This window comes from Dromaius novaehollandiae, chromosome 12 (genome assembly GCF_036370855.1).
Source record: "Dromaius novaehollandiae isolate bDroNov1 chromosome 12, bDroNov1.hap1, whole genome shotgun sequence".
In the NCBI taxonomy this organism is placed as follows: Eukaryota; Metazoa; Chordata; class Aves; order Casuariiformes; family Dromaiidae; genus Dromaius; species Dromaius novaehollandiae.
The window spans coordinates 24,382,546-24,407,891 of NC_088109.1; the positions used below are offsets into that span (position 1 = coordinate 24,382,546).

Here is a 25,346-nt window from a genome sequence, read left to right on the forward strand (position 1 = left end):
AGAAAAGGAAAGTTTGAAAAGTTTTCAGCCCTTTCATCAGTTCTTTAAACAATGTTCAGACAAACATGAGAGAAAGACTGTGTTTGAGGGAAATATTGTAATGAAAGCTGCACGCAGTTGGCTTTTCTGTCCAAATGTGACTCGAATGCTTGCAGCCCTGATGTCGTGTGAAGATTTAGTTCATGATTTTGTCACAAACAAGACTTTTAAGAAACACATTTTTACTTGCCCAGTTATTTCCCTCATTCACTACGGAAGCAAACTGCCTTGGTTCACTATCTGCGTAGGAAATGCAGCATATTATACTTTCAAAGTAAAGTAAACAGAGCAAAACACAGTACACGCGTGCAGCACGGACCAACCGGTTTCAGGGAGCATCTGCTCATACCGCATGCCGAGCACCTCCGAAATAAAATCTGAGCTGAGGGCAGTGCCCACGCGTGGGTCAGACCCCGCGGGCTCCCATCCGCGCCTGCCACAGAACCTGCAGCGGTGTTTCTAGCGCGTGCGTCTGGTCCTGCCACATCTCCATCCTCCTGAAGCCTGCCCCTGAGTATTTCCACCCAAGCAATCGTCTCCAAGCAATTCTCCACACATTTTCTTCCTGTAGCAGGAGAGCAGCTGAGCCTGACAGTCCTGATAACTCAAAGGACGGTACCATACGTGACACGAGCGACAGAGCTGGGTTTCTCTACTAACACACCGACTGGTACAAAACGGCCTTTTCTGGGTCTGCTCAGACAATACAAATAAGCCAATGGAAAGAGCTGCTGAATCTCCCTCTTCATGATTCTTAAAATGGAAGAAATCCTCAGAGATGTTCTGAGCCCATCAACTTTCCTGGGCACAGCTCACCCACGCAAGGGATCAAAGACTTCAAACAACTCCGTTTCATTGACACGGACGGATCAAAGGCACTTTCAAAGTCCAGCCAGCGATGGGGAAGTGACAAGAACCAATCCCGGATCAAAAGCATGTGGGCAAATGCACCCGGCTCGCCAGCGACCTCTTATCGGGGCTTCATCTGCCGGCAGGTTTGCTGCCGCGGCAGGAGACGGCCGCCTGCCACGGGCCCGCTTGCTGCGGGCGGGTAGATGAGGCAGGCTCCGACGAGGAGGCAGCGGCGACGGTCAGGACGTCAAAGCCCAAAATTAAACTTACAAAGGAAAACAACCTCCTGGATTACAGACCACGCTGGCGTGAAGCAGCCAAGCGAGAGTCCCCGGGCGCAGGCGGGAGCGCGAGGTGGTGGGACGGCCGCGAGCCGGCAGGCCACGCCAGCAGCGACCATCTGGCCTGCCTTCGGGACATGCTGGAGATGGCTCCTCTAGGTATTAATTTTTGTTGAAGAAAGCTTTTCTAGCATACTGTTTGCATCTGCCGGAATCTGAGAGTCTATTTATACAGCACAGCGCTGAAGGCACCTGACATTTGGCTGCTCTGCTGAAACTTTGCTTTAGACACAAGCAGGGAGCACAAGGGAAGAGTGTGAATTAAAGGAGGTAAAGAAGGGATGACAGAGTCTGAGAGGCATGGCCAGGGACGTGAGAAGGACAGCATCCGAGAGAGAATTTTGGCAAGGACAAATTATTGCAGGAAAACCAACAAACTGAGGATACAGAACAGAAAGAGTTAACATGGTGATCAAATTAGAAGAGAAAACAGTCCTAATTATTTCAGCAATCGAAAGCAGTGACTCACCTTACGAGGCAGCCAATTAATACCATCACAGACATTTTGCTTGTTTGTTTTCTTGTCTTCTTAGATTAGGAGGAGAACATGGGGGATCCCATTCCAGGCCATCTGGCATTAGTGTGAGAAATACAATAAAGAGTATTATACAATTGCCTCATAACTTCCTTCTAGACGTTAAATTCGCACATTCTCACTATTTAGATTCGGCTTCTCTAGGCTTTACTCGCTCACGACTAGACCCCCCAAGAGACCTGTCCATTTACAATCCCAATTTAATCAGATTACTTCGGGTAGCTAATAAAATTTGCAGCTTCCAGAAAACAATTTTTAATAAGAAGCAACCAGAGAGTTTGAGAATTTTACAAATTCACGTCATTTGTGGTTTGTCCAACCGCTGTTCACACTTGCAAGTCAAGGCTACTTTGAGCATCCGATTTGGTGCCACTCAGAGCACTCGCAGCTCAGAGGGCAGCTCTCCGCGGCACCCAGGGACTGACCGCCAGGGACGAGGCACAGCTGGGGCTTTGTAACTGGTAACACTGGATTTTTGCACTGGTGGCTTCCCTAGTGCTACAAACCTAACCCAGACCTGGCATAGTTACATAATCACACTACTGTCAAATTAGAGGACAAGGTATGGTGACTAAATTGTCATTGTGTGTTTATCCACCCTCACGTCCCTGGCAGGCAGGCGAACGAAGCACGATGCAGTCTAACCTTGGCTGTACAGAGAACCGGCTCACCAACATTTTCTGAACAAATCCGAACCGATAGACTGAGTTCACAGCCGTTCCCGGCACCATGGCATCTTTGATCTGCACTAGGACCCTAAGCTTGGATTTAGTACACTGCAAATGCAGGCTCAGATGCCTAAACTTCGATGTTGCATGCACCCCCTAATGCGATCCATTACTTGCCTACACAAAATGTATAAAAAGGCACAACTTCAGAACAGAAGGGTATATTGATAGCTTTACCTTGCTTGCTCCTAGGCCCAATATCTGCAAATAATTCTCAGCAGAGGATGAATTAGAAATTGAGTCCAACCTTGGCCCCACCTATCCTGCTTTCCCCAGAAAAATAACTGCTGGGAATGCCCCAAAGACGACTAACCCGCTAGTCGGGTAGCTGCCCGTGCGGCCTCGTCCCAGGCAGAGGAATGGGAAAGCTGCAGGCATCACTTTGAAACCTTTCTGGCTAGTATCAGTGACGACTTCAGCATCGCTTTCCTGATGCAGCATCGCTAGCGGTTGCTTCGTCCCAGCGCTGCTCTGCAGCCGTCACGCGCACCCCGACTAGCCGTAGGAGCTGTGAGCTGTGCGTGCACTACATGAACTTGATGGGTGCTGTTTTCCTTGTTTTCAGAGCAACCGAGACACGAAGGTGTGTGTAAAGCACGCCAGTTCTCAGCCCCAGGCCTCAAACAGCCCGATGGGGAGAGCAACCTGTGCCTGTCCCGCACCCCGAGCGAAGCACAGGATCAGCCCAGGAGACCCCCGGCGTCTCAGGCACAACACTCTCCTCGACGCCAGCGTTTCCCTCCCGTATACTCGCGATTGTCCCAGACACCCTGAGAAATGAAATAAGTAACAGCCGCACTCGTGCCTCTCCTCTTGCACAAAGCTACCCTGCAAACTGCCCTCGACTCTGCAGCGTAAGCGAGGCAGCTGGGGAGAGCCTGGAGAGCACGCCGCGCGCGGGAAGCAGCCTCCTAGCAATGAGGAAGATGTAAAAGCCCTCAAAACGGCTCCTCCTTCCATTGCTTTTCAGTGACGCGTACCGCGCAATATGTTTTGGAAGGGGTTTTTTGACTTCCTTGCAGCAAAACCACCGCCAAGCGCTTGGCTCGTACCGTGGGTGTCAGGTGAAAGGAGGCAGAGGAAAGGGCGCACGCGATGGCTCATCTGAGAGCCCGTGAACCTCCCGGGGGTCCCACCAGCCGAAGGCATTTCGCATCTTCTTGCTGGCACAAGAGACCAGGTTGCAGGCAGTGCAACGGTTTGCAGCTAGAACGCATTTTGCACCGAGCGGGCAGGCTAACTATTGCTTTGCCTGCTAAATGGCACAAACATTTGTGGATAACTTGCAAAACAGAAGGTAGATAGCTTTGAATGCTTCCTGCGTCTGACAATGGGGAATAACCACACACGAGTCAATGGAGTTACACAGCTATGAAATTGGTGAGAGATAAGAATTACGTTTTCTGACCTGACAACGGTTTTAGCAGCAGCGTTATGCAGAGAAGGAACCGGTTTCCCACGCCACTATTTGATTTACACTAGCTCACACTTGAGATGTATTAAAGGACTGTGGAGCCATCCAAGACTGAAATAATTATTTAAAACGCAAACACACATAACTGAATGGCCAAATTTGTCTTCGGGCTAAGGAGAAGGACCTACCCATTTTTCTGAAAACCACCGTATTTTTCTTATCTTACCCTTTTTTCCTGAATAATCCCGTCACCCTCTAAATCTGATTGAAAAATATCTAAAAATAGTTCCACAGCAAAATTCCAATGAATTATGCAATGGACATATGTTCTCACATCAAATCTTGATGTTTACTTTATCTGATGTCATGCAAAAGATTGAAGCTCGGGGCTGCCGGGAACAATCCCAAATCTGCAGCAGGATTCTAGGTCACATCGCTCCATCTCCGACACGGCACGCAGCACCTGGGCGAGCAGATGGCTAGACAATGCAGCGATCACTGGCGGGTTTAATTTTTCTGGATTAAGAAGCAAGTACTATACAAGTAGTTTGATTTGCTAAAGACAGAGCAGAAATCCTGGCATAGGAAATCCCTCCAGAGCTCGTACGACTAGCCGTTTTATCACCGTTTCTGATAGGACTGCAAATCCAGCCAACTCATTTTCCAGTCACTTACCAGTTATTTCCACTTTTATCACATCTCTTTATAAAATAAATATCCTGCCGAAAAGGACAATTTAAAACCTGGCTGCCAATGACACAAAGTGTGGTGCATCTTCCACCAATGTGACTATAAGAAAGGGGAGAATAAGATGGTTTAATTAAGTTTTGCAATTCTCTGCAACTGAACCTACTTGCCACTGTTGGCCTGGAGATCTGCTAGCTGCAGAACACATGTTGTTTCCACAGCATCCTCACCCAGTGCTGCCTTTACGCAGAGAATAAACCAAATACTGCAAATCAGAAGCTTTATTCTGCTAGTCCACACTTAGGTGAGCTGGCCATAAGCTATCACATTAACTACTCTCTCTTACCCCGAGGTCAACACTACAACTGGCCTGAGCTGGGGCTATTCGTCAAAGTTAACAGCTGGCGGCACGCACCTTAAACGTTAATCTTAACAACGGCCTTTCACTAGGAGCTTTTGGGGCTGAACTTTAGGGAATCTTGTCCTGAAGGGTAAATAAACAAAAAACTACTGTCCTGGAGAAAGAACTGCTAATGTTAAAACGCTCCAATTTAATGCTGTAAGCAATTAGCTAGCCAGTGGCGAAAAACAGCATTATTTCATAAATGACACCGGGGGTAAATTTATTCCTAGCATAACTCTATTGCCTTCAGCAGATTTAGTCCAGTATGTGCACACGAAGTATCACTACAATTTCTCCCTTGAACACACAGACAGATGTGGAGATTACCACCAGGGTTCCTAGGTTTAGAATTGATAAATGAATTCCTTGTTTCCCTGTAAAAAGGGCATAGCAGGATTATGTAGAGAAAACATTCTTATACTAAATTTCAGCTAGGAGCAGCTTCAAGTTTTTATATGATTCAAATCCACCAGTGGTAACAAATATATTATAATAAAGCAACACTTTGATATTAAGAAAAAGACAATTACTCTCTTATTACTTAAGTTTTCACACTTATCAAATTTAGAGGAAGAAATAACTTACAGTACCACGATACGTATTATCAGGACAGTCAATGAGACATGAAACAAGGACAAACTCCATTTGCCTGGGCAAAAAGCCCAGTTTGGAAGTAATTGCTGTAGCGGTGTAGCAGCTGCAGATAGAGTCAGATCAAATCCAAAGATCAAATGCTTATTTCATTTTGATAAAAGTCATTAAACCACAAATCAACTTACTTTGGACTACAGTCAGGAAATAACTCTGTATATACCATCTGCACATAACTGTCCCCTAATAAATTAAAGCGGTGACAGCAGCTTTCTTACGTGAAATCCCCAAACTTCTATTTCATTAAAATATCCACATTTATCATTTAGGTTTTATTTAGCAGATGAAACACTGTGCTGTGTTTAAAATCACCTGAGAGGGTTTCTCAGCTGACTGGGTGTGCGGGGACGGTCTGCCTCCCTTCACGCTTCGGGGACTTTGCCTGACTTTTGAACGCATGCGAGACATCCCTTTCCCTTTTGATTATCACGATGACAAATGCAGAGGACAAAGTGACAGGTAAGGCGTATATACAAGCAGGGAGCACCGAGGAACTTCTGGAAGCGCGGCCTTCTTCACGGATACCTAAAATGCAAGCAAGAATGCAAGAAAAAAACCGTGTAAGGTAGCGACTGCACTGGACCAATGTAATCATTGACGTGCACTTCCCCACGGCGAGCGAGCGCTCTGCTTCTCTCTGCATCGCCCGAAACATTGCAGAAACCTTCATTAATTATGTGGGCCTAATCCAGGCAATAGTGCCATTGCGCACCAAAATTGAGAGTCTCGCCCTTTCTGAAGAGCAGTTTCTTCGCCCTTTCAGTCCAGCTGAAGTTCACGGGGGGATTTTTGCAGTAAAGTACATCTCCAGGCACCTGTGCCAGAATGTGGCCCTCTGCGCTATTTATATCTACAAAACAGATTTTAGCTTCCTTGTTATGATTAAAGCAATCAATCTCAAACTCTCGCTGTCTATTAAATTAATAGGTTGTTCGGGAAGTCTGCACCCAAAATTGTAATACTGCTAATGTTCATCAGAACTTGGAGACACCAAAGATCAAAACTTTGCCTTAAGAAATTAATCATTCTTTAGACTAGGAATCAATTTGTTGATTTAATCCTAATACACCTTGCACAAAAGGTAATTCACGGCTACCTGTGCCCTTCAGAAAATCTTTACATTATTGACTGATAGATTTAGAGGCAAAAGATCATTATTAAAACCACCAATAATGAAACATTATCAAGGTAATGTCACCCAAACTAATTGACAGATTATGCAATTTTCATATAAATTTTTTCATGGTAGTTTTTCTTATATTTATGTGAACTGGTTTTAATCCTTCCCAGTATTCCTTTAATTAAATTGTCAATTAAACTGTTTGGAGAACAAAACAAAATTCAACAAGCAAGCAAACAAAATTTATAGAAAGATAAGTGTCATATTTTGACAGAAATGCTATCGTTGGCTTTTTTTAACCTTTCCCCCCATACATAAACAGGTTAGCATCAGAGCAGACCGTAGCAAGCCCACCTAATAGTCTAGAATTTAACGTGCACCTCCGATGATATCTGAATACTCATCAGTTGAATATTTAACTTTCCTTCATTTTCATGCTTTTTATGCACCTGCTGTAAAGAACTGTAATATCTGTTTCAATATTAAATGTGAATTTAATACTGCTGTGGGCATCTGCATTGTTTCACGGCCCTCCCTCGCAGCCCGGGGTGGCTCCAGCGCCTCTCCGACGGCGGCACAGTCGCACCTGGAAGCATTCGGGACAGCGTCACCGTGAAAACCACCGCCGAGGACAACGGGAGCCGCCCGCCGTTCCTGCGCTCGGCTCTCCCCGTCCCTGGCCCTCCGCAGAGGACCACAGAAGAGCTCCCGTTGGGCTGAAGAAAGCCATACCCCTTTCTGGCCGTCCTCTGCCGTCCTCTTCTCCCAGGCAGACTCCTTTCCACCCACATTAATGACTTGATTGGAAATTTTAGCCGTATACCTGGGAATTATTTTTAATCCTCAAGTTACTGAAGTTCTTACAACCCAGGAATAATTCTTGAAGATAAAAAGAAAAGTTTAAAGCAAGGTTGGAAATATTATTCCAAAAACTAATATAATAGCATAATCATGGGATTTTTTAAATAAAATCCCATCATTTTGAATTATTATAATTATATTAATAGATTCTCTGTCTATGCTAAGCTTCGAGACGTTCTTACTTCACGCCAAACTTTTCAAATGTTAACCAGGAAGAAAGGGAGTTATTCTACAACGCAGTTATTAGGAGACTGAAGCAAAGTTAGTCTACCAACGGTGATGATATTAATAATGACATTTATGCTGCAGGAATTTAATTAGACTGAAAAAGAATTTGTAGTAAAGATGTCACAATAACTTAAGACAAAATGAAAATCAGTCCAAAGGCATTCAGTTCTTAATTAGTTTGGGGAGTAGTAGATTAAAGATAAACCTAGAAAATTGGTAGAGTGACTGGCTATTAGGGGCCACTAGAAAGTAAAATGTCAGGTTCGATTTTTCACTTTTTGATGCTTTTAGACAAGACCAAGTGCAAAATATTTTAAAAATACAGAAGCTGCTTTTTCTTTTTTTTTCTTTCTTCAAAAGATCAAATACTTTTGCTTTTAATAAAACCAGAGACAGTCATTAGTCTTGGTTGTGGACAGTGATTTTTTTTTCTAAACATTACGGAAAAATGACCTGCATGACACCTTGGTTATATATCAAAAACTGTAACTCAGTGTACAGAAGTCTTCTACCTTATCTCAGCTGCCCTTTGAAAACGGGAAAAAAAGCAGTGTGCTTCTGATCGTCCACCATAAGTTACCTTCTGGATGTTGGCTTGTTCTCTGCAAAACACACAACAGAATAACGAACCAGAACATTTGCAAATGAACCGAGAAGAATTTCAAACTCCGTTGACCAACCTTATGTCATTGCATTTAGGTAAGAATAAAAGGAGACCTATGCAAAAGAGCTTGCAAACGGCTTCTCAAGGCCCTGGGTTCGGACAGATCTGTCTCCGGCCAAGCACCCCGCTGCAGGGTCACCCCGGCCGGCTCCGGGACGTTCCCCACGTCACGGCCGGGCACACCAGCTGCTTCCCACCGCCACGGAGCTCAACAAGAAAACGCTGACTTTAAGCTCCAAGCTCACAACGTAACCTACTGACCAAGCAAAAACGGAAGCCAAACACGTACGTCATCCAAAAGACATCGTTTTATACTCTTACTAAAGACGGAAAGGCTGAAGGAGACGGTAAGTCTGCGTTCACCCAGACCACAACCCTGTTTACCAGTGCTGCCCTCTTCCAAGCTGTGCTGGTAGGGGAATCCTCCACCTCCGGCGAGCTCCTCGGAAGGACCCAGCTGAGCCGCCCCTAACGAAACGCGGGCGACCGGAGCCGAGCATCATCCCTAAACGGACAGCGGGAGCTGCCACCTCCGACCGGGAGGTTGTCTGTCCACCTCCTCCCACGATCCTCCACCACCACTTCTCTCCTTGACTTCGCTGCCGAAGCAAAGCCAGGTGCTTCAGTGGCCCATGCTTCATCTTCCAACGTTATCCATTAAAAAAAAAAAAAAAGCAGGAAACAAAAAGTAGGACAAACCCAGAAAACAATAACCTACCATCTGTCTGACTCAGTGAAGGGCCCTTAATCTGGGCCCTGCCTCCCATGTGATGGCTTTAACGACCGGTTTTGCTTCCAGCTACACAATATATTTTCTTCTGGAACAGGCTCAGCAGACTAGGGAAATTCAAAATTAGAAAGAAAATACACTTAGTAGGAAATACAGCATTATATAGATTATAGATGTCCTATTAGCTGTAGTGAAAGAGGTTATTTTGAGAATATTATTCAACTATATTCCCCTTTTAAATAATTTCTTCATCAAATTCTGTCTATTCGAAACAAGAGCACAAAAAACAAACCACAACAAAAGCTCTCCTTACTTTGCATTCGGAGTGGTTAATTTGCTGGACTGACTAATGGATTCCTTTTTAATGTAACCTTCATGCAACCATGTGTTTATATCTCATACAAAGAAGCATCCAACGCCCAGGCTCGCTTCTTATCTGCACGCAGTAAACAGCAGCCCTGCAAACATCCACACCGCCTGAGCAGCATCGACACGGTGTTTTATACAAAAACAAACCGCCACTTGCCTAACATTAAAAGTATGGTCCCAAGCTGCCCACCTCAGAAATTCCTCTCTCTCTTTGACCTTCCTCAAGGACAGGCACATTTCCGCCGATCTATAGGACAGCGTAAATCGCTGCCGCCAGCCTTTTAGCGCTCGGTGCATATGGTGCTCCCCACGCGATCCCTCTGCCGCTCTCCGCCCCGGCCCCGGGCCCTCGGTGCAGGTGCTGCAGCAGACTGCTTCTTTACTGCTGATTTGTGCTGTCGTTACTCGCTCGCTCTGCTCCTCTCCTTGGCTCCAGTCCTGCTGTTTTCTTCTGTGCTGGATCATTATCCTTGGGAAAAAAAGCAGTGTTGAATCAGCTAGCTTTTTCTTTTGACCTTTCACAGGGTCAAAACAGGTTGAAGGTTTTTTTTCACCAGCATCTGAACGTGTTTCATTATGAGAAAGCAGTAAATTATAGTACATGTGTCAACAGTATTAAAGAGTCTGCTGCTGCGAATTTTGGAGTACGAGTCCCACGGCCACTTTGTCTCACCTGTGCATGAGACAGATCAAGGTTTCTTCAAACCTCACGTTTTTTGGTTTCTTGGTTAGCCTCAAATGGGATTTCTAACTGAGGAGCTGAACCGAAGTGTTGCGGGGTGTCGTGCACCTCCCAGCGAGGTCCACGTCTACGTCTCCTTCAAGTCACGTCTTCTCAGCAGCCTGTGACAGCAGCCCAGCGCAGGCGGCAGTGGCACAGGGGGATCAGGCGTTGCCCACGAAACGCAGCAGAACGAAGACAACGACATTTCTTCTTTCGGGCGTGCGCAGGGACGAGGGCAACCGCCCCGAGCAGATGGCAGAGATGAAGGGACAAACCACGGCGTGCCCGGCACGACTAGCTGTCAGGTAGCATTTCCAGGAAAATCAACAAAGTTGCCATATAATTATGCGCATCCCTCGTTTTTCGTCTTTCTCCCCGCAGGGAGAATCCCTCTTCCCAACCTTTGCAGGAGAAGCCTGTGCTCCAGGCACAGAGGGAAGGCACGGCGCTGGCGAGCTGCCCCGGCTTGCCCCGGGCTTTGCGGTGGACGGCTGGGCTGCTGCTTGCTCCTCTGCTCGCTGCTTGAAGCGAGCTCAGATCTCTCACCCTCGCCCTGCCGTCTGTCTCACCGGGCCACATCCCTCAGCCAACACCGAGCACAGCTTTGACTCGAGTCTTGTACTTTTAATGTCAAGATCCAAGTCAGAGCACGTAGTTCAGAGCTTATTGTCTTCTAACATCTTCTGAAAAAAATAAGCACTGGTCATTTGACGAAATAAATCCAACTTTTAATAAGTTTTCTAAAAACGCAGTGGCATAATTGTTTAAAACTACTTTCTGTACATGGTATCAAGTTCTTCCCTGCCGTACACTTCCCTAACACTGCACTCAGCGGGGTAGGAGGCAGGGCAGAACGGAACCTGTAATATATAACTGGCAGGCACTTATTTCCCTAGGGAACCGACCTGATCCCGAGCTCCAGCTATTTATAACACATTCAAAACTAAATTGCTAGGCAAGAGGACAGCAGAGGCTATGTTTGTTGATAAAACCAAAAAAAAGGTAAGGTAGCTGCGGATTCTCATACAAAGTTAGCTTCACAGTCTGCTGTGAATTTTTAATCGTTACTAAAACTGCGCCTTATCATGACCAAGGTTAACTCCCACAATGGCCACAGCAGTGCTGCACCGTCAAGGTTAACTGTCCCTGCTGTACTCTCACTCTTGAACAACTTTTTCACTTGTGACCAACCATCCCAATTCCCCAGTTCCACCCTTTAGGATTTAGGCACTTAAATTTGCCTTCATAAAAACTAGGCGACTAAATCTGAAACTGATATAAATCCCCTCAGAGGTCACCTTCCTCAGAAGGTGCCTAAAAACATATAGGTGCTTTCATTTTTTAACCTTGAAAGTCTTCAGTGCTTAGAGCTGAACGCCCAGTACCGCTCCCACGCCAGGCGAGCCAAGGAGCTTGCTGCCCTCCTGCCCGAGCCGTACGGGGACGGAGAAGCACCGGTGCTCCTCGCAGGTGATGCTGTCCAGGACATACATATTGGTAACCACCACTTTCTCCCCAAAGAGGTGACTGATGAGTGGTGATCCTGCTTGTACCCTCTTCTCATAGGCACAATCCTCCCCGAGGAGGAGGAGTCCTGGGCTCAGTTGCCCCTTGGTCTACGGGCTTTGAGCCCACAGCTCGTTCACTTCCCCAGTGCTAACTTGCAGCCTGCCTTGGACGCAGGGCTTCTCCACCCCTTCAGCTCAAGTTGCATCTCCAGGGTAAGGAGGATTCAAGCTACCTTGCAGCAGCGAGAAGAGATGAAGGAGCATGAGACTTTCTGGCCAGTGGTTAGGATGCTGATGTAAGGAAGATGAAATCTGAACATCCATCCTCCATCCTTGGACACTTTCCCTGATACATGGCCATTGTGGAAAACATACCAATTGGAAATAACAGAGGCCTACGCTCCCACTGGCGGGTCCTCTGTGAGAGATACTGGACATGGGTTAATCTGCTCTTTCACTTTGTGCTGGAACAAGCAACAGACTCATAAGTCAATTATCACATCTGAGGAGGAATAAAGGAGAGCAGAGGGGAGGCAGCTCTTAAACTACTACCATCGTTTCGGAAGTCAATACACAAAAGGAGGCACCATGAACAGCTAAGTAGTCGCTACTGATGGCATCTGCCTCAAGGAAGTCTGCAGTCCCCAGACCAAATGGAGCACAGTGGCAGAGGTCTACATTGCTCAGGACTGGCTCCTTTTTAAATGAAATCACCACATCCACAAGTCACAGCAGTTGGGTTTGGGACCCATACGGCAATCCTAAGGCAGACCAGCAATGTAGTCTCAGATAGCTTGAGATAATACCAGAGATGTTTTGCAGCTCATCCAAGTTTCTATCGCATAACAATGAGAAAAAGTATTGTACCTGTGATAGCAGGTCCTGGAGAGTTTCTTCTTGCAGGGAACTAGTTGGCTTACTTCAAAAGACAGTCTAGTGCGGACAATCAGACAGTCGTGACCAAGCGCAAACGAGGGAGGGAAGTCATTTGCCAGTGCAGATGGGCCCCAAATCCTCTCTTGGATCTGGTCTCCAAGTACAGTGCGATGGTCAGCACTACAGCTGGGTTTCGGAAGAACTTCACAGAAGCAGAGCAATGGAAAAATTCGCCAAATATCCTTTTACCTTATAACTGGTCCATTTTCCCATTGCTTAGTATTGTCTGCTGCTGCAGTTCTTGTTAACTGACCATATGGCACTGAGCTACAGCTCTGAGACAGTATTTCTTATTTTGGTGTGGTGAGGACACTGGAGAATTTTCATTCAAAAATATCTAAGAAGATAGTTGGGGAAAGCTCAGTTTAAGGGGAGGCAGGCAGTGTTCCTCGCTCCACTGAATAATCTCTCTGAAGAACAAACACATCTGCACTTGGCCTGGAGCAGGAGAAAGATTAGAAACTTCCCATGATTAATTCTCATGAATACAGTTTTTTTCAAGCATTCCTCATAAGCCCAGGGCATCACTTGCTAATGAACTACTTTTCAGCCTGCCACATTTAACGTGGAGAAGCACAGGAGAAGGTGGTCGAGAGCAGTATTTGTCCATTGCAACGCATCTGGGCAAGTAGGGTCAGTGTCTGCAGGAACGGCAGCCACACACTTAGGGCTTGCTTGGAGAAGGAGGGACTTCTACAGACAAAAAGCAAGAGTAATCGTATCAAAAGGAACTTAAATTCTTTCATTCTCTCTTTGGTTTTTGGATAGCTATACGTGTTTGTCCCTTTTCATTCTCTTTCCTAGCTTTACCAGCGCAGAAAACAATCGAAGACTGACATTTTAATAGAGGGACAGCGTACCTGAGCCAGCAAAGCAAGACTCGAAGTAAGTCTCTGAACTTGCATTTATGATGAAATATTGATTCGAAAAATGCTATAACACAAGAGGAAGTTCAAAATTCACCCACTCCTTTGCATACAAATGTTTTGCTCCACTGCAGCCTAGCAGTATCAGATCACTTCTATCACTTTTCTAACATATGAATAAAGTTGATGTTTAAAAAAGGCAAATATATCTTGTGACATATTTCAAAATACATTTTTTTCAGTTTGCAAATTTTTTGCAGTTTTTACATTTGTCATTTTCAGCAATACATTCTGAAACAAAAGATATGAGAAAACCGTTTTTTATACTGCAGACAGACATCACTTTTTAACCTACTGTTCTTCTTCCTACAGCAAAAAGGAAAGGAAGTAAAATAAATCAGAAGAAGCAGAACTTTTCACACCAGAAATACCCCAAACCATGATCAATGTTTTTCTAAAAGGAAAAACTGAAGAAATCAAAATGGTTTCATGAAAACGATCCACTGACAAAGTAGTTTCAGTAGGTCTATTTATACTCAAAAAACTTGATTCTAGCACATCAGAAGCCCAGAAGGTTCTGTCTCAGCTGCTTTTTTTTTCCAGAATAAGCTCTACATATCCCTTAAGGTCTTTGCTTTATTGCTTTATTAGGCTACACAAACTCCTGGCCTTAGATACGTTGAGTTGATGCACACATCCTACCTGCAAAGTCCCGGTGGTGTCCCAGCCAGCGGGAAGCTAGACCAGGCTCCATCTCGCAGGATGTTCTCCACCGCAGGACGAGATGCACAACCGGTGCGTCACAGCGTGCCCGCACGTCCCATTTCCACCTCCAGGTAACTAAGAGAAGTACCTTGGTGACCAGAAATCCCATTCAGACCCAACCGAGTGCTCAGAGCCAAGGCTCCAACCCAGTACACCACTACTGTAGAAGACTGGGACTTCCAAACACCCTTCTCATGCGGATATTTTGCTACACCACTTGACACCTACTGGCCTGATGAATTATGGAACTATTGTGTGCCGATCATTAGTAAAACTTGCTTTAACTATATAATGATCATGGTGAAAGAAACCAAGTGGCATCCCAGGAGCCATCAAACTAATTATTTGGTATCTAATTAATGACACTATTTATTTGTTGACCTCTTAGTCAAACTATGCAGAGTTTTAATTAACTGATAAAGAGCTGAAATTACCAAAGGTGTGCTGAAGTTTTGTTTAGTTCACTTTGACTCAGAAGTGCTACACAGATTGTCTCCGGCATATTTTGTGGGGTTTAGTGACACAGATTGAGAGGAATCGGATCACAAATTGCAGCTCAAACGAACTTGGCAAGATTATGTGAGTAAAACACCATGGCCTGAAGCCACACCACCTTGCTGGGATAACATCCAATCTCTCACATCAAGCTCCATAAACCCGAGTAATTAGTGAGGAGCACCTAGATGGCCCAAGAAGAGAGACTCATTAGTCAGCACATGGCATGCTGTCATCTTGGCACACTGACTCCCAGCCAGGAAGGGACACTGCCTTTGGATGAGTGCCTTTTAGACGAGTGGCAAAACCCAAGGGACAGCTAGAATAATCACTGATCCTGTTGTGGTTACGGATCCTGTTGTGGAGGTTTCACGCACGTGAAGCTCAGAGTCAGCTCAGAGACTGCACACCCCTTTTGGGCTGTTCAGAAGTAAATGAAACCTTACACTGTCCTCCAAGCTATTTCAAGAGAGCAGAACTGAAGCCATGTGTGCATTGCAACCATACCGTGCATTCTTCAACTGGAAGGACAGAATGGGTGGGCACAGTGGAAGATGACTCCTTCCCTAAATAGAGTCGTAGTTTCCCTATGAGGAGAGGCTGAGAGACCTGGGCCTGTTTAGCCTGCAGAAGAGAAGACCGAGAGGGGATCTGATCAATGTACACGAATATCTTAAGGGAGGGTGCCAAGAGGATGGGGCCAGACTATTTCAGTAGTGCCCAGCAACAGGACAAGAAGCAACGGGCACAAACTGAAACACAGGAAGGTCCATCTGAACATGAGGAAAAACTTCTTTACTGTGAGGGGGACAGAGCACTGGACCAGGTTGCCCAGAGAGGTTGTGGAGTCTCCTTCTCTGCAGATATTCAAAACCCACCTGGATGAGATCCTGTGCAACGTGCTCTAGGCGACCCTGCTTGAGCAGGGGGTTGGACTAGACGGTCTCCAGAGGTGCCTTCCAACCTCAACCATTCTGTGATTTCCTTGTGCTCTTTTTCTCATCTGCACCTTCTATTGACAGATGCAAAGCAAGACTAATGAACTACAGATAACCCTAGCACAAAAGATTACTAGACAAAGCATTTTTGTTTTGTGGGCATTGATTTATATGTCACAACCACAGTGCAAGTGAAAATGGTAGTTTAGATAGATGAATTTAAATACCAAACAGGTGGTCATCCTGTTTATCCCTAATAACTGGCCTCTAGACAGACCTATAGATACACTTGCATTTGTCTCTCTATATCCTATATACTTACAGATACACCAGCAGATTTTTCACATGCACTGCTGTCTATCATCACCCTGTGGCATCTAGAAACTCCTTGCTACTTCTGGGAGACTTGGAGCCTGTCCAGAGCTAGTGAAGCTGCTGATTAGCAAACATGAGGAAACGAACTCTGTCTGATCTTGAAAACTAGGGAGAATCAGCACCAGAATTTTAATTCTCAACTTCTGTGGCATTCATCTGACTTTAATTTGATGGCACCTGCTGTGATAAGGACTGTCTTAGCCTAGATGGAATTACGAAAACAGTAGTGAAATTTGTCCTCTTCCACTGGTGAATCCAGAGGGAAATTTCAAGACTAAGACATAGTGACCTAATTTTGATGGATATCGAATGACAATTAGGTACCCAGCACCCATTTTTGGCTTTAAAACCTTCCTCTAGCTTTCCTAGTGAGTAATCAATCATCTTTTAAAAAGAGCTGCCACTGGCCTTTCTATCCTCATAATTAATACTCAAATCCCTCAGATCACAAGACAAAACAATATGAAGGGCATGTATGCACGAAAAAGTGTTCCATCTTTTTATTTATGTCAAGGACCCTGTCTCTGCTGAATTGACTATGCCAAAGCAGAAACAACCCATAAGATTTCCAAGAGAAGACTGTTCCACTTGCAGTTGCAGTCTGGAAAACAGTAATATGCGACATGCAACTGCACTTTAATGAATTTTTGGAGGAAAAGTATTCCTTATCTATAAGCCACAAGAGCAAGGCACTTCCCCTGCCTTAGGCTCTGTTAAACAACAAGACTCAAAAACTATCTCCAATACTCCAGAGATTGAATTATTTTCTGAAAGCCAATTCCTTCCCATCCTTATTACTGGTATAAGGCTATGAGGTTTTTTCTTTTTTTCATTCTTTTTTAATGCTAGAAATAGATTAAACTGGCACTTCAGGATGCTGAACTGCAGTTTCAGCCGAGCTCTGTGGTTCACAGAGATTTATCAAAAATGACAAGATTCAACATCTATGGGATGTCTTGTAGTGCCCAGGAGCTCAAAGAAGATGGAGCAGTTACAACTGGAACCAGACAGAGATAAGAAAGGTCTTAGAAAAAGAACCGTGTGCTCCCTGAAAATAAAAGGTCCAAAACAAATGGAAGGATGCTGTGCTGATCACCACTGGCCATTAGTGGGCAAGAAAGAGGCACCACCTGCCTCCTCAAAACAAGAAAGCAGCGAAAGCTGCTCTCCATTTCAGGTCCCAAAGCTGTTGTAAATGTCCTTGCAGTTACCTGTCAGAGCCGATGCAGAGGTTTGCAGAGATGCAGAGGTTTGCAGAGATGCAGAGGTTTGCAGAGATGCAGAGGTTTGCAGAGATGCAGAGGTTTTCTTCTGGTTCCATCTGCAAAGTGTGGTAGTAGCTGCTGAGTTTTTATTTTTGATCACTTCTTCTAAGTTAAGCTGTCAGTAAAACAGTAAAACATAATATGCCATAAGTGCATTCTCTTTTTCACAAACACACACGTAAGGCAAATTATGACATATCTGAAAAAGTCTAGGAAAAAAATTGAAACATCTTGGACAGTAAATACTTATGAACCACAAAATATTCTCCTCTCCATAGTCAGCCCTCACCTGGATGATTCACCCAGCTCCAAAAAAATACTTATGACTGAGAGCCACCTTGCACTCACAGACTGTATTATTTCTACTAACATGAATATAACGCGGCACTGACAAAGACTGCATTTTATCATATCAAAACCAGGGGCATCCTATCCCTGCATCAGAGCACCGTAAAGTGTATCCTGAGCTGTGATACTACAGAATTGCATTTTGTACAGAAATAAAGTATAGAAAAGTCAGGACTATTTCAAAATAGCAGGGAGCCATTTAGAATCCTGCAGAGACTGGACACCTTTTGTCTCCGGATTCCTGCAAGGCAACTAAAGGCCACGATGACAGCTGTCAGAGTCTAATCGGAAACACCAACATGTGCTGCTATATGTTACCTCTCTGTCTGAGTAATTTTTATTTAGCGCTGCAGATCTCTTGTACGTCTGTGGCAAGTGTCCACACTGTCTCTCTCAGTTTAGCTGCCTGTTCTTCAGCTGTGGACAGGCTGCACTTTTTGCACATTAGGAATCTTCCCATGCTTGTCTGCAGACAGAGGAACGTTGCTCTTTGTCACCCTTCTTGCATCTACCTTTTATTTAGATGCATCTTAAAAAGGGCTTACTCCAAGGTTGTATACAACAAAGAGATAACATAAGAAAAATCAGCACTGTAGTCCATAAACTCAAGCTTCCCACGACCTCTCCAATATTTCATTAGCTATTTCACATGCATAGACTGAGATGAAGTACTTAGAGCTGCAGACAAGGGCAGTGAGTATAGCCACAGCAAGAAATTAAAACACACACAGAGCTTTCTTCTAATAAATAATCCTTCTAACAATCCACAATAGGAGACACCCATTATAAAGCAATAAGGCTGCACAGTAAAAAGCAACCAGAACAAGAAAGCTCCACAGCAAGAGAAGCCCTGCATTCAGGTAGGATTTTGTAGGTCTCCTAATTCCTTTACAGAAGTCGAAAGTAAATCCTTCCTTGAGAAAACCAACCACTGGCCATCCTCCCTCCCTCCCATGTGCCAATACGTTCTGCTTTACAGATTTCAAAATAGCTTGAAGGAGCTGGGCTCATCCAGAAAAAAAGCAAAATGGGAGCAACTCCCATAGGACCTTTCTGAAAGCTTAATCCAATTTTCTCTTGTAAACTAGATATGATTCCCTTTTCACTTGTCTTCAGTGGTGATAAACTGCAGACAAAACAGATAAGGGACTCACAGGCCTAGTGTTTAACCATTCATAGGAAATGCACTTCTCTCTTCTGCTTATCTTACAGCCCAGTATGGGTTTCCGTTTAGTAACCTTCTGAACTGCAATCAAATTATACTTTGAGGGCCACTGACTTGCACGACTTGCAATACCTTAACGGCTGCTGTTCCGGCTCCTCGGGAAGAACTTCCAGTACGTGCCGTTGCCTCCTGCTATGCTGCAGCGAGGCTTCAGGGCATGCTCCACTGCAATGCAGAACAGCATGGACCCAAAATTCATCAGAGCGACTTCTGCGCAAATAGGGCATGGGCGAGGGAACTGCCTCTTAGGAGAAAAAATTTAATAGCGTATGTTTCTTCTTGTGCCTTGCAGTGACAGTACAGACTCTGAAGTAATTCCAGAGACTCTTTCAGACTCATTTATTCAATTTGATTTAATGGTGCATAGTCTATATGCCAGGTGGCATCTGCTCTGCAAACTATTTGAAAATGAATGGAAGTATTAATGCCCAGAAATGGTGCAGTGTGCCACCGTCCTCCTGACACCACTGACAGCATACGTCTCACATACACTTGCATCTTATAATAGAGAAATTGATGCTGTGTTAGATATGGGCTGCACAGCGAAGGAAAGTATCTGCTCTTTACTTTTCTCTGCTGTGCTGAAGTACATGTTTGAATTATATAAACATTAAGGCAATTGAAATAAGAGAGGGGGAGAACACACACAATCTAAAAATCCTCAAGAGACCTCTTTCCAGGACTGATGGCTTTCCCCTGAAATTTCGGAGGTCAGGATGACGTCTGAGGGAAATGTGCTGATCCTTCAGAAGTCGGTTTAGCTTCAGGACACACAGCTGTTCTCTGTCCTCATCCTTGCTCTCCCATTAAGGGTCAAGCATGAAAACCAGAAACCATCCATATATTTATATTAATCACACAGGACTAAGCTAAGACCTAGAGCCCTGTGCATCTCCTCTCCCATCACACCTGACACAGTAAGAATCTTCTAGTCTTTGTTTACTGCCAAAGTATCCCGTCGCCTCGTAAAGATCCTTTGGCCAAGATTTTCACGTGTTAATACAGATAACTACTTTGGCATTCACACTTTTTAAATTGGACAGATTCTGGAAGAGCGACACAGCTGTTTTTGGAAATGAAATCTTTTATGGTGGCTCATGCTGACTTCCCAAACAGTCTCAATAAACTTGACAACGAGCTCTTCCCTCTCCCTCCCGGCATATCTAGGTACTATCCTGTAATTATACCAACTAATAAAATAATAACTGGTGATAACTTTTTCCTTTTCAACAAGTTATTTCCTAGTACAGTTCAACAAATATATGAAAAAGGAAATTTGGCACTGGACTTCAGTCTTGCTAAAAGAGAACAAAGAGACTATGGATATAACTGTAAGAAATAACACAGCATATTGAGATTTTTCAGATTATACTTTGAAACAGTTCATGAATTCTCTGCTTCTGAACACAGGTTACTTTTGGAGGGTGTATATGACATCTCTAGAAAAAAATAGAGTAGGTATCTCTAAATTCTCTCTCCATCAATACAAATCAGTGCTACATAAATAATTAAGCACTGATATTCTACTGAAAGACAATATAGGTAGAAAACTGCATGATATCTCTCAATACTTTTGATTCTATGCCTGTGAAAACAAGTGCACTGCACTTCCCAGAAACACACATGGAAGAACTAGAATAAATTGTGTTAATTTTAAAAATTTCTACTGGTTAGAGCAAAATCACCTTTGCTGCAGGAATTCTCAGTCGGGTTTGAATCGAATGCTCTTTCAAGCAATGGAGTACCTTCTTTCCATGGACTTCTCTGAACATTGGATGAAGACCTTGAAGACCAGCAGCACCTACAAAAGAACAGTTATTTAACAGAGACTCCAAACACGCAAATCATTCAACCAGCGCAATTTTCATTATTTTCAAACTAACTAAACTAGTTTAGATGTAGAGAGGGTCTGCAAGGATCTCAGGTACGTGAAGCATAGCTCTTACAGCTACCAAATAGCTCTCACTTAGCAGCTCTGATAGCTACTGCACCAAAGCAGTCGGCAGAGGCAGGAGATCAGTTGGCGTCACGGTGGTTCACACAACCTGAAACCAAACCAAGGAGCCGCGAGGATATTTCAGCAGTAAGAACGTCTGTACCTTCAAAGAGAAGATGAACAGAAAGACTGGGTTTTACGGGAACCAAAGCACGTAGCATACAAAAATAACAAATTTTGCTGTGTCTGGCTGAGTGCTGGGGGCCCGGGGTTGGTTTAAGCAGAATTCACCTATCCCACTGCCCCACAGAGCAAGCTGAGAGGCGAGTCGACAGCGGGACCTTCCTCTGCCCGCACTCACCATCACTGCGGGAAGCCGGCGGCCTGTGACAGCCACGCTTCTGAGCTCAGTACCCCATCAGCAGGTACATGAAGGAAAATTACACAATCCAAAGATAATCAGAGTTGTGTTTCCAACTACCACGCAGCAGATAAAAATCTCCCTTTTCCCTTTATTCCCACGTGGTCTTTTTTTAATGTTACCAGCATGTGCCTTATGGCTTTTTGCAACTGTATTCTAAATAAGGCTTCAGTTAAGAAATACTGTTTGCCAGTCCTGGAAAGAAGTAATCCTTGCTGGCAACATCATTTATGGGTATAGGGTAAAAACGCTGAAATGACCTGTAGGAGGAGATCTCCCCACAAGACGATTTGAAGAGCTCTTGACAGGGAACAGACGAACGAAGAAAAGTGCTGAACGCCGCACGCAGCGCAGAGCGAGTAGCGTTGGCTTTTTTCACAAGCACTGTTTGCAAATGGAAAATGAATTTCTTTCCGACAAAGTGCTTTCATCCTTGCCTTCCTTTAAACATGTGAGTCGTCTTCGTGCAGGGTATGATGAAAAGTGATTCATCAAAGGGGCGGAGGGGGTTCGGCTGCATCGCGTCCAGCCACGGCACCCAACCGCTTCTGAATGAAGTTGTGGGCTTAAGTCGTCCTTTGTAACTTCCATAATCACCCCCCAAGCAGGGACTATATTCTGCTTTAATACTCATTATTCATGCTACCCGGTCGGGGGAGAAAGACAGCCTCAGTGATTTACGAGTTTATTTAAGGCCTCGGTCATGCAATAGGATTTCTGCTGGCCAAGTCTTGCACCGGCTTTTCTGACGGGATGTTTCTGATAATAAAGTAAATTGCCACAGATGTATTCTACCCTAAAATAGACATGCTGCATTCACATGAGTAGAAAATGGGTGAATATTAAAATATGCACCATGAATATTCAAACACATTTGTAAATTAAGACACTTCAACTGTGTCCTTGTCCTTTGTCTGTTTTCCACAAATATTGTAATGGGGAATTTTTCTGGTAGAAACATTCATCAGAACAGAAAGCTTTTCAGGAGCAACTCACTCACGTTAGAGCAAATATTCATAAAACAGATGCTTTGAATTCATGTGTATTCACAGTAGAAAGTTTGAAAATTTTTCTAAGAACCTCTAATTAGGCAGCAGAAAATTTTCATATGTCCTACTCAGAAAAGAACTACAGAAAAAGGGTTATTTTGATAAATTATTCAGCAAAGATTTTTGAAACGACAAATAAACATGAGAAAAGAAAGAGGCTCTATTTAGAGAGAAACTTCATTCCTAAATTATTCTTGATGAAACACTCGCTCAGCACTGTGAAGGGAAGAAAGGCCACGGCAAGACAAGCTTGAAAAAGGAGCTACACACAGGTCAAGCTTATTAATAGCGTACGATCGGCAAATGAATAACCTGAGTGTACACATCTTCCTGAAAACTCTGAATCTGGGCAGCTACCTTAAGACTCTTTGCAATTAGGATAATGTCTAATAGCCTCATCTTTCCTGCTGATGCGCAGCTGTGCGTCACGGCGGCCCGTGCCACGGACTGGACCGGTTCAGCTCAGCCCAGATGAAGCTCGTTGGTGCATGTCTAGGCACAAAGCTGCAGAAGCACTGACTCCTACCTTAAATTGCTCTACAGCTACATTTTTCATCTTTAAAATAGAAAGAATTACTCTTTTTTTTCCTGTCGTAACTATTTGCTTTATGATTTTTGCAACGAGGATATTGCTTCTGCGTTAGTGCAGTGTCTACAATAAGATGCCTCCAAACACCACCAGAACCTGAACCATTAGCAACTGCAAATATTTAGCCTTTCAGTTCGATCATGATAATAACGGGGCATGAAAAGATGCGCACATAATTCAGTCTGTAGCCTTTTTGCTACACACAAAACACTGCACAACTCTCCAGTTTTGTTAGATTTCCTCAAGCAGATGCCTAATAACCTTCTCTCAAACAAAACAAATTCATATTTTTTCATTTTTCTTTTAACAGGAATGTGGCATAAAAGGTCTATGGGTAACAGGCAACGATACAAACAGGAATATGATGGTTTTGTTTGTTTGAAAGGGGAGCCTCGAATATCCCAGCCTATCTCTGACTTTTATTTAACTTACATAATTTCTTGTTTTACAAAATGCATTGACAAGGATAATTAAAGTAGAAGCATCAATGCTCTCTGTCAAGCTTATAGACTAACACCTGTTTTTCCAATTCTCTGTTTTTCAGGGGAGATGCAATTGAATTAGAAGCAGTATGTAGGTGGTTCATTTTTCCCTCCTCACCTTTCCCTTGACAGTAGATTGAAATAACGTTCGTCAAACTATAAAAAAGTTGAAAGAAATGAATTAAGCAACCCTTGAGGAAAAATAAGATGTCTTTCCAACACTGCTTGGATTATTCACTTTTATAGCGCTGCATAGTGTAGCATTCTGAGCACAAAAGGCCGAATGACCCTATAACTCAGCGTGACCAGGAATCATCGTATTTTGAACATTATCGTTGGTTCTAAAGTTTCCAGACATAAGTCACAAACCTGTCCTACCAAAATCTGCTATGAATATAATGCAATGCTCTCGTTTCCTGGGAGGAATGAGGCACAGGCATGGAGGATGCCTCCCCGGCCAGCGAGACCCTGGCAGGCCCCAGCACACGTCTTCTGAAAGTCCTTCATCACGGAGACCTCCGCTATCAGGAGCCAGGATCTCCAGCTCCTCTTTACACCCTTCTTGCCTTGCAGCACTGAAGGTTGAGAGCAGAGATAAAAATGCCATCTTTCTATTTAATCTGAACAGAATAAAAAATAACCCTGTTTTCCAAAAATCGTTGTTCGGTAGTGTCTAAATTAACATTGTCCAATTTTTGTACATCAACCACACTGCCGAGCCTCTTCCGAGCTCTTCACCACAGTGCAGATTAACCATGTGCTATCTACCTTTTATTGCACACGCTGACATTTCCACGCCTGTGTATTTCTGCAGGCTCTGCTGCCTTTCCCAGTGTTGTATTTAATTAAAACAGTAACCTCTGCAGATGCGGGAACAGAAGGAAAGCCGTCCATGCCATTCCCCTCTCTGTCAGGAGGGACCACGACTCGCTCTGAAGCCCTGGCGAACATGGCCCAAAGGAATCCTACATAAGGGGAGGCTGAGATTGATTCACCAAATCAATTTCTATATATCTAAAACCAAATGCAATTAACAGACCACTTAACAGCTGATTAATTCGAAAAAACATTTGTGAAAATACAGATGTAAAGACCTGCCGATTGCAGACACCGGTATCTGCTCCAGAACGCTGCGAGATTCCCAGGAATTTATGGAACGCAATCCTCAGGCAGGGCTCAATTCCACGTTCGTATTATCAGTTCCTCAAGGGAATAACAGAAGAAAAGACCACAGATATAGCATTACCAGGTATTCTTTCACCTTCCCATTATTCACAAATAATCTCCTGCTCGATACTGAGAAACCATGAGGAAGGGATTAAATGTGACTTACGCAAGCAGCTTGTCAAATACACAGTTTATCTTTCTCATTTGATGCTGTTTTCACACGAACAATGACTTGAAAAAAATCTACCTGCCTTTTTATCTATCTGACTTACGGGCTTTTACTCCTTACCATCAGGATTCACGAACAGAGCGAGACTTTCAGCGGCAGTGCGTCGCGCTGACTACACCGAGCTGGCACTCAAGTCTGGGTCTGAAAGCAGGACATCTGGAGAGCCTTCTTCTGCCTCTGCCCCTACACGACCTTGGGCAAATGTCCTGCAGCCAGCTCGCAGAAGGACCGACCTCCCTTCTCCGCGTCACCGCTGTCCCTGCTGCAACCCGGCACGTCGCAGACTGGGCTCTCAATCCCTCCGACGCTCCGCTTCTCTTCTGTAAAACGGGGATAGTAAATACACTGCGTCAAAGAGGTTCTGGAAGATTTAGTGCGCAATTGCTTGTAAACCACTTAAGTGATA

General features: G+C 44.3%; 1 long non-coding RNA gene across 1 annotated transcript; it reads right to left on the reverse strand.

Annotated features, from left to right (window-relative positions):
• Positions 1–1,698: 1,698 nt before the first annotated feature.
• Positions 1,699–25,346, reverse strand: LOC112988871 (uncharacterized). Its single transcript, XR_010391306.1, has 14 exons — positions 25,001–25,346; positions 24,639–24,747; positions 20,753–20,868; positions 17,441–17,609; positions 15,795–15,928; positions 15,424–15,540; positions 14,359–14,496; positions 12,722–13,483; positions 9,813–11,029; positions 9,242–9,360; positions 8,372–8,461; positions 7,503–7,649; positions 5,963–6,175; positions 1,699–1,803 (listed from the first exon to the last, which is right to left on the reverse strand). It is a non-coding gene; the product is annotated as an uncharacterized LOC112988871 (long non-coding RNA).